Below are 8,708 nucleotides of genomic sequence, written 5' to 3'. Positions count from 1 at the left end.
CAGTGTGAGACGCGGGGCCGTGCGTGAAGAAGACGTGCGCAGCTGCGCCCTCCCCCGGCTCTCTCCCCTCTCCTCTCTCCCCTCTCCCCTCTCTCCTCTCTCCTCTCTCCTCTCTCCCCTCCTCCCCTCTCCCCTCTCCCCTCTCTCCCCTCTCTCCCCTCTCCTCTCTCCTCTCTCCTCTCTCCCCTCTCTCCCTCTCCTCTCTCCCCTCTCCTCTCTCCCTCTCCCCTCTCCCCTCTCTCCCCTCTCCCTCTCCCCCTCTCGCGTAAAGACGGCCATTAATTGAATCACCTAATTTTCCGCCCCTCTCTCTCTCGCTCGAAAGAGAAGAGGCGAAGAGCCACTTCAGGTGTGGGGAGATAATGGAGGGTGACATTTCTGTCCCACAATGCCGCGGGCAGACTGTGATACATGGTTTTCTTTCTGAAGGTTAAACTTAGATAACCTGCCTTTGGCATTTCATTAGCGACTTGTTAAATACTCTTTTGGTAATAAAATGATTAAATTTTTTATTGCTCCTCAAATGAGGCTCTTTTTTAAAGGGATTTAATGACTTTGGAAGGGATCTGTGGCTCACAGAGCGCATCTCTAGTTATGCCAGAGCAGTGTGTAAAAAGCGCTAATGATAATGAGCTGCTTTACAGCGTGCAAAAACGCAATCGTTTCATTCAAATGACTTTGGACCATCATTATGTGTAAATCAGGAAATGCGTTTTTTTCTTTTGGTTTTATGTCATCATGCACATGTTTAAAGGGACATGTCTAAGGGGGGGTCTATCTATACCTGTGTGTTTTACTTATTGTCTTTGTCTAGGTGCATTTTGATGCATACGTTGAAATGCATGTGGGGAAAGCCTTTGAAATCTAAGTTCTAAGTTCTAAGTTCTAAGTTCTAAGTTCTAAGTTCCAAACGACAACATCCTCCCTCATAATAATAATAATAATAATAATAACCGCTGAAATGGACTTGCAGCGTGGGACATGCGCAGTGTGTTTCTGTAGGTAGCGTGATTTGAGGAGGCAGTTCGGCCTCCTACCAGGGACAGAGAGGTCAGACCCCTCCGACACCCCAGGCCTGTTATAAACAGCCTCTGTTTCCCACAGATATTCGATTTTAGATTAGATTTTTAAATATTAATCTTCATAATACAAAAATAATATTGAGAATATATTTTTAAAAGCAATCTGATCATTCCCTGATCGCAACCGGTTAAAACACAGCAATCGCCACCATTAGAAAGCCTAAGTATGTTTACTTTAATTGCGTGTTTACAACGGCTTAGCACGGGACCAACGCTTTCACAGCTTGTCAGTCAAAAACCGCAGGCCTGCGTGCAGTTTCACATTCATCGAATTCACTGCCTCAATTCAAACACTTTTCTTCTTCTTGACTTCTGCTTTTTAAACAAACACAAAGAAAGAAGAAAAGCTAGAAAAGTTAGTGGGACTTAACCACAGCCAAACGGCCCACAGTGTGCTAGCCTGGCCATACGCTGAAGAGACCAGCTAGCGAACCCCGTTCGTTCGTACAGGGAAACGCATTTTACCTCCTGAAGCTTTACATTGTCTGAGGCGGTTGCCAGACGCATGCTCCTCTCCTCTTCCTCTCCTCTCCCCTCTCTCCTTCTACTCTCCTCTCCTCTCCTCTCCTCTCCTCTCCTCTCCCTCCTCTCCTCTCCCTCTCCTCTCCTCTCCTCTCCTTACCCATCCTCTCCTCTCCTCTCCTCTCCTCTTCTCTCCTCTCCTCTCCTCTCCTCTCCCCTCCTCTCCTCTCCTCTCCTCTCCTCTCCCCTCCTCTCCTCTCCTCTCCCCTCCTCTCCTCTCCTCTCCTCTCCCCTCCTCTCCTCTCCTCTCCCCTCCTCTCCTCTCCTCTCCTCCTCCTCCTCCTCCTCTCCTCCGCTGCTGACAACCTTTATAAACGACTTTATTATCCTCCCTCGGGCCGGGGAACCGGGTCTGGTCTGGACCGATGAATCACGCCGGCCGCTCCCCTCCTCCTCCACGCTCCGCTGGACCCAATCCAACACCTGGTTCTCCATCAGGGGCCCGCTTGGGTCAGCCGCGCCCAAACAATAACTCACCAGGATTAGAGAGAGAGAGAGGGAGAGAGAGAGAGAGAGAGAGAGAGAGAGAGAGAGAGAGAGAGAGGGCCCGCCCTGGCTCAGGACACACACAGAGAGACCCCAGCTCCGGACCCCTAAGGGAAGGGGGGGAGGGTTGTTGAAAGAGGTGTTCTTTTAATGTACCTTCTGTGTGTTAGACACAACGACGAACGGTTAGCGGCGCGAGGAGAGTCATCACCATCACCACCGCCAACCAGATGAAGATGAATCCACTCCCCGGTTTCTCCCGGCCGCCGTGTGTGTGTGTCTGGTGTGTGTCTGGTGTGTGTGTGTGTGTGTTTGTGTGTGTGTGGTATAGCTAGCTACGCGGTGGAAACTTCGGCATTAGCGCGTGACAACCCAGAGGAGTGCTCCCGTCACCGGCGGCTGTCTGTCTCGCCCGTGGGCACTTAGCGGGGGGGGGGGGCGGAGGGGGGGGGGGGACCGGAGCCCGTCATGATGACAGATTGCCTGAGAGAAGGAGGGGGTGGGGGGGGGAGAGGGGGGGGACCCGGGAGAGAGAGAAAAATTAGAAATGAAGGGTTTGCGCTCGGCAGGGCCGTCCCGCCAGGGTGTGTGACAGCGTGTGTGATGTGCTTGTGTCATTTTAATAATTCCGTCATGGTGGAGATGAAGAGAGGGGAAATATATATGGGGGGGGGTTCTTTTTTGGCCCGGATGGGGTGTGTGGGGGGGGGGGGGGGGGGGGGGGGGGCTATATGTCATATTCATATAGAATTATCTCACAACCGTTTTGTGTGTTCCCAGAATCCCATTGTGCTCGGCGCGCGGGAGGAGGGAGGGAGGGAGGGAGGGAGGGAGGTCCTGGCCTGTGAGGCGTACGGTCCACATCGCACCACGTGGCTGTGTAGCTAAATGGTAAACGGACTGCACTTACAGTGGGTTCGGAAAGTATTCAGACCCCCTTACATTTTTTCACCCTTTGTTATAATGCAGCCATTTGCTAAAATCAATTAATTTCATGTCTTTCCTCGTTCATGCACACACAGCACCCAATATTGTCAGAAAAACACAGACTTGTAGACATTTTTGCAGATTATTACTAAATAAACAGCCATCTTCAGGTCTCTCCAGAGATGCTCAATTGGATTTAAGTCAGGACTCTGGTCGGCCATTCAAGAACATTCACAGCGTTGTTCTGAAACCACTCCTTCGTTATTTTAGCTGTGTGCTTGGGATCATTTGTCTTGTTGGAAGGTGACCCTTCGGCCCATTCTGAGGTCGTGAACACTCTGGAAAAGGTTTTTGTCCAGGATATCAATGTACTTGGCTGCATTCATCTTTCCTCCAATTGCAACCAGTCGTCCTGTCCCCTGCAGCTGAAAAACACCCCCACAGCCTTATGCTGCCACCACCATGCTTCACTGTAGGATGGTATTAGGCAGGTGATGAGCAGTGCCAGGTGTTCTCCACACATACCGCTTAGAATTAAGACCAAAAAGTTAGATTTTGGTCTCATCAGACCAGAGGATTTTATTTCTCAGAGTCTGGGAGTACTGTTTTTTTGGCAAACTCGATGCAGGCTTTCATGTGTTTTGCACTGAGGAGAGGCTTCCGTCGGGCCACTCTGCCATAAAGCCCCGACTGGTGGGAGGGCTGCAGTGATGGTTGTCTTTCTAGAACTTTGTCCATCTCCCCCGCTGCATCTCTGGAGCTCAGCCAGAGTGATCTTTGGGTTCTTCTTTACCTCTCTCACCAAGGCTCTCCCCCGGATGGCCAGTTCGAGGAAGAGTCCTGGTCGTCCCAAACTTCTTCCATTTAAGATTATGGAGGCCACTGTGCTCTTAGGAACCTTAAGTGCAACAGAATTGTTTTTGTAGCCATGGCCAGATCTGTGCCTTGCCACAATTCTGTCTCTCAGCTCTTCAGTCAGTTCCTTCGACCTCATGATTCTCATTTGCTCTGACTTTACACTGTGAGCTGTAAGGTCTTATATTGACAGGTGTGTGCTTTTCCCAATCAAGTCCAATCAATATAATTAAGCACAGCTGGACTCCAATGAAGGTGTAGGCCCATCTCAAGGATGATCAGAAGAATTGGACAGCACCTGAGTTAAATAATATATAATATAATATATATAAGTGTCACAGCAAGGGTCTGAATACTTCTGGCCATGTGATATGTCAGTGTTTATTTTTGTAATAAATCTGCAAGTCTGTGTTTTTCTGACAATATTGGGTGCTGTGTGTGCATGAACGAGGAAAGAAATGAAATTAATTGATTTTAAGAAGAAGAAGAAGAAGAAGAAGAAGGAGGAGGAGGAGGAGGAGAAGGAGGAGGAGGAGGAGGAGGAGGAGGAGGAGAATGTTTTCTTGCCATGCAATCAATAGAGCCATTATAGGTTTGGTTGTTCTTGATTTGATTTGATTAGATTTGTGATTGTCCCAAACACAACAAACATATAAAAACATAAAAAGTAAAAAAAGAAAAAAAAAAGTTATCCAACACAAATTCATCTCGTACAACTTACACCAGCGCGTTCGGGAGGGGGCAGGAGGAAGTGGAAAATTATCTATTCCTGCCCCCCTTCCTTACAATATGTTACAACATTTCAAAAATAGAGTCTCTTTCTATAACTAAATATAACATAAATATCCATATACAACATGAATAAAAGGTCACAAAAAAGGTTCTAAAGTACCATGCAGCCATTTGCCAAGCCCAACAAATAAATTCTTTAAAAAAAAAAATGTGTATGAAATGTTACATGCTGGTATGGCTTGTATGGTTTCATACACGTTGAGCGTGAGATCTGATGCCCTGATTGCATGTGGGGTCAGGACAGACAATTCTCCTTAATTATTATTATCTATTATTATTATTATTATTGTTATCATTATTATTAATAATATTATTATGTTCTTGATGAGTTTGGATGAGTCATGTGTACTGTAGGCCTGCAGCTGGACCTACATCAGGTGTCTGGGTTGAGGAACCCCCTCATCCAGTGGCGGACTCAGGCTGTGTGAAGGGCAGGGGCGAAAAGAAAAAAAGGGCATCTACTGCACAACATGGGACCCCATCAGTGCACATGGTCAAGTTTAGACCATTGGAAGGGCAGCCAATAGGGCACGTCTCTAATTTTGCCACTCAAAAGGGCACTTTAGTGTGACGTTTTTCAACTGTGGGGGCACATGGTCAAGTTTAGACCATTGGAGGGCAATCAGTTCATCTATAAATCCATCATCGGCAAATCCCCCCCCTACCTCTGCTTACTACTGAACTTCTCATCCAGCACATGCAATCTCCCGCTCCAACAAATATATCACTCTGGTCCCCCCCAAAGTCCGCACCTTCTTTGGCCGTCATTCTTTTCAGTTTGCTGCCCCCACTGACTGGAAATGTGTTGCAGTTGACACTAAAACTCACCACTCTAATCGCGTTACCCACTTTTAAACACTCACTTTTAGATGTTGTCTCGGATCACTGCACCTGCTTTTAATGTTAACCTCCCCCTGGTCCCTGCTGTCTTTTACATATTGTGTTGTGATATATAGATGTTTTTGATACTTGTCTATGGCATTCATGTTTTATATTGTATATATTGGGTTGTGTTCTATATCGTATATACTGTGTTGTGTTTTGTGTATAGACTTGCCTCTGTTCTGCTAATTGGCCAGATCGTCATTGTAAATGAGAATTGGTTCTCAATTGACTTATCTGGTTAAATAAAGGTTAAATAAAAAATAAAAAATAAAAAATAAAAAAATAGGGCACATCCTCTCATTTTCGGCACTCAAAAGGGCATTTTTGCCACTCAAAAGGGCACTTAAGCGAGACGTTTTTAAACCGTGGGGCCACCAGAGGGGCGGTCGCCCCCCCCCCTGAGTCCGCCAGTGCCCTCATCATTACCCCACTTCTGAGAGTTGAAAACATCTGATGAACTGTTTAACTCCCCCCCCCCCCCTTTAAGTTTGTCTGGAATACACTGGAACTCTGGAATACACTGATTGATAGTTTAATTTATATTTCCCTCGCACACACACACACACACACACACACACACACACACACCACACACACACACACACACATACATACACACACAGACACACACACACACACACACACACACACATACATACACACACACACACACACACACACATACATACACACACACACATACACACACACACACACACACACACACACACACACACACACAGTCACATCCTCCCCAGTCCCCAGGCTATTTGAGCGAGGGTGTTGTAATGATCTCCTACATCCAGTAGAGGGTGACATCATCAAGCAATTACGACTGCTAAGGTTTTCTTAATTATTCACATTATATCCCCTTATAGATGTCGTAGGGCCTACCACATAGGACGTGTTAGGATGGAGAAACCATAAGCATATTAAGGGATATACCTGTCTATAATCTTATAGTAAATCTTATATTATTTATTTATTCTTTTGTTTATCTTTGTTCTATGCCCTTGGGTTGTATGGTTTATTATTGTTTTATTATGTAGTTTATTATGGTTGCTATTGTGTGTTTTATTGATTACTATTGTTCTATTATTACTTTTAAAAGTATTTACTTTTCAACTTTTGCAGGAAAAGTGCTATACAAATAAAAGTTATTATTATTATTATTATTATTATTATTATTTATGTATTCTTTTTGTATGCCGTGTGGATATGTTAAAGCACTTTGAGCTATACAACGTTTGCAGGAAAAGTGCGATACAAATAAAGGTTGTTGTTATTATTATTATTATTATTATTATTATTATTATTATTATTATTATTATATTAATATTATTATCGTTCAGCCTCTGTTCTGACTCGTGTCTGTGCGTAAATGTGAGTCGTGCGTCTGAAGGACCAGACGTTTGATCCCGACTACTGAGGACCTCTCGGCTGGACGTTACCACGGCCGGGGGGTGGAGGGGGTGGAGGGGGGGGTGGAGGGGGTGGAGGGGGGGGGGGGGTGGGGAGGGGTGGGAGGGGGGGGGGGGGGGGGTGGAGGGGGTGGAGGGGGGGTGGAGGGGGGAGGAAGGGGAGGCTTCTTGGGTTAGGGGGTGAGGACACGCATGTCAGTAGTCTGGTAGTACAGCGCACTCTGGCACATCGTAGCGGAGATATGTAGCGGGGAACTGGATTGGCATTCGCAACAAGTTGCATAAGGAATATCTTCTACCTGGGGGTATCGAGCGGATCTGGAGGTACATTCACTCAATCTCTTATTGTTGTTGTGGTCGTTTTGTGTTTGTGTGAGTAGGTTTGTTAGGTTTGTTTGTGTTGGAAGTTTATAAGCGACGCTGGTCGCGCTGTTGCGGGTCCTGCTCGGACAGACGCGCGCGCACACACACGTACACACACACACACACACACCTACACACACACACACACACACACACACACACACACACACACACACACACACGCACACACGCACGCACACACACACGCACATACGGGCTGGTTAGAATGTCAACTAGTGTCCGGTTAGTCATGTAGTCATGTAGATATCGGTCATGCGTTGATCAGAAGTGATGTAACTATAGGTCATCAGTGTAGATGGAGATATAGCTCATGCATTAGCAGTAATGTCACTATAGGTCATCAGGGTAGATGTCAATATTGAGTTGAGTTGAGTTGAGTTGAGAATGTTTATTTTGGTCCCCTATACAATTCACAATACAGATATAAAACATTTACACAGTCACAATGCGTAACACCAGGACCAAAAAGGTGTAGGCTGAAGCCATGGCTTATTGCGCCTACCCTTGTTACATGCATGTTGTTGTTGTTTTTTCCCCCATGAATGCATAATCAAAACATTGAAACTTTTACAAACAAAATTTCACTTACGCATGTCAACAAAAGTTCAAAAATACCAAACAAAAACTATATTTAAACCTCTGTTTTATACTTGTTAATCATCTTATTTTTAAATATTTGTAGTGTACAGCTCATGCATTAGCAGTAATGTCAATATAGCTCATGCATTAACAGTAATGTCAATATAGCTCATGCATTAACAGTAATGTCAATATAGCTCATGCATTAACAGTGTAGTTGAAGATATACTGTAGGTCATGCATTATCAGTGTAGATGTAGATATAGGTCATGCATTGATCAGAAGTAATGTAAATATAGGTCATGCATTTACAGTGTAGATGCCTAGTTGAAAAAGTGAGCTTATTGAAGCTTTTTCGACCCGGGATGACTGGTTATCGTCTTCCATTTAATAAATAGTCGACAATAATTGTTTCTAATGTTTTGAAGTCGTCCTACAACTGTCCTACTGTTTCAGTAGACTTTTTTAATTTTTTTTTACATCATAAGCCTAATAACGGTTTATCGTATTTTAATCCTACTGAGAGTTGCAGGAAACGTGATTGGTTAAATGGAAGTGTGAACCACCATATGTGAGATAATTCTCCTTCCAACTTCCTACGATAATTTCTACTTCTTTTTGTCAGACCTTCTAGGCAATCTTTCCCCCGATCAGCAGCTCAATAATTGCGGCCACTGATTGCTAGCTTGGAGCATTATGTGTATCTGCAGAAATGTGGTGAAACAATTATTTGAAGTAAAGACAAGTGGGTGTAGAAGAATGTTCTCTGTGCGCG

This window comes from Nansenia antarctica, assembly GCF_963989245.1.
Source record: "Nansenia antarctica genome assembly, chromosome: 3".
Lineage (NCBI taxonomy): Eukaryota > Metazoa > Chordata > Actinopteri > Argentiniformes > Microstomatidae > Nansenia > Nansenia antarctica.
Note: the sequence above shows the minus strand (reverse complement) of the source record.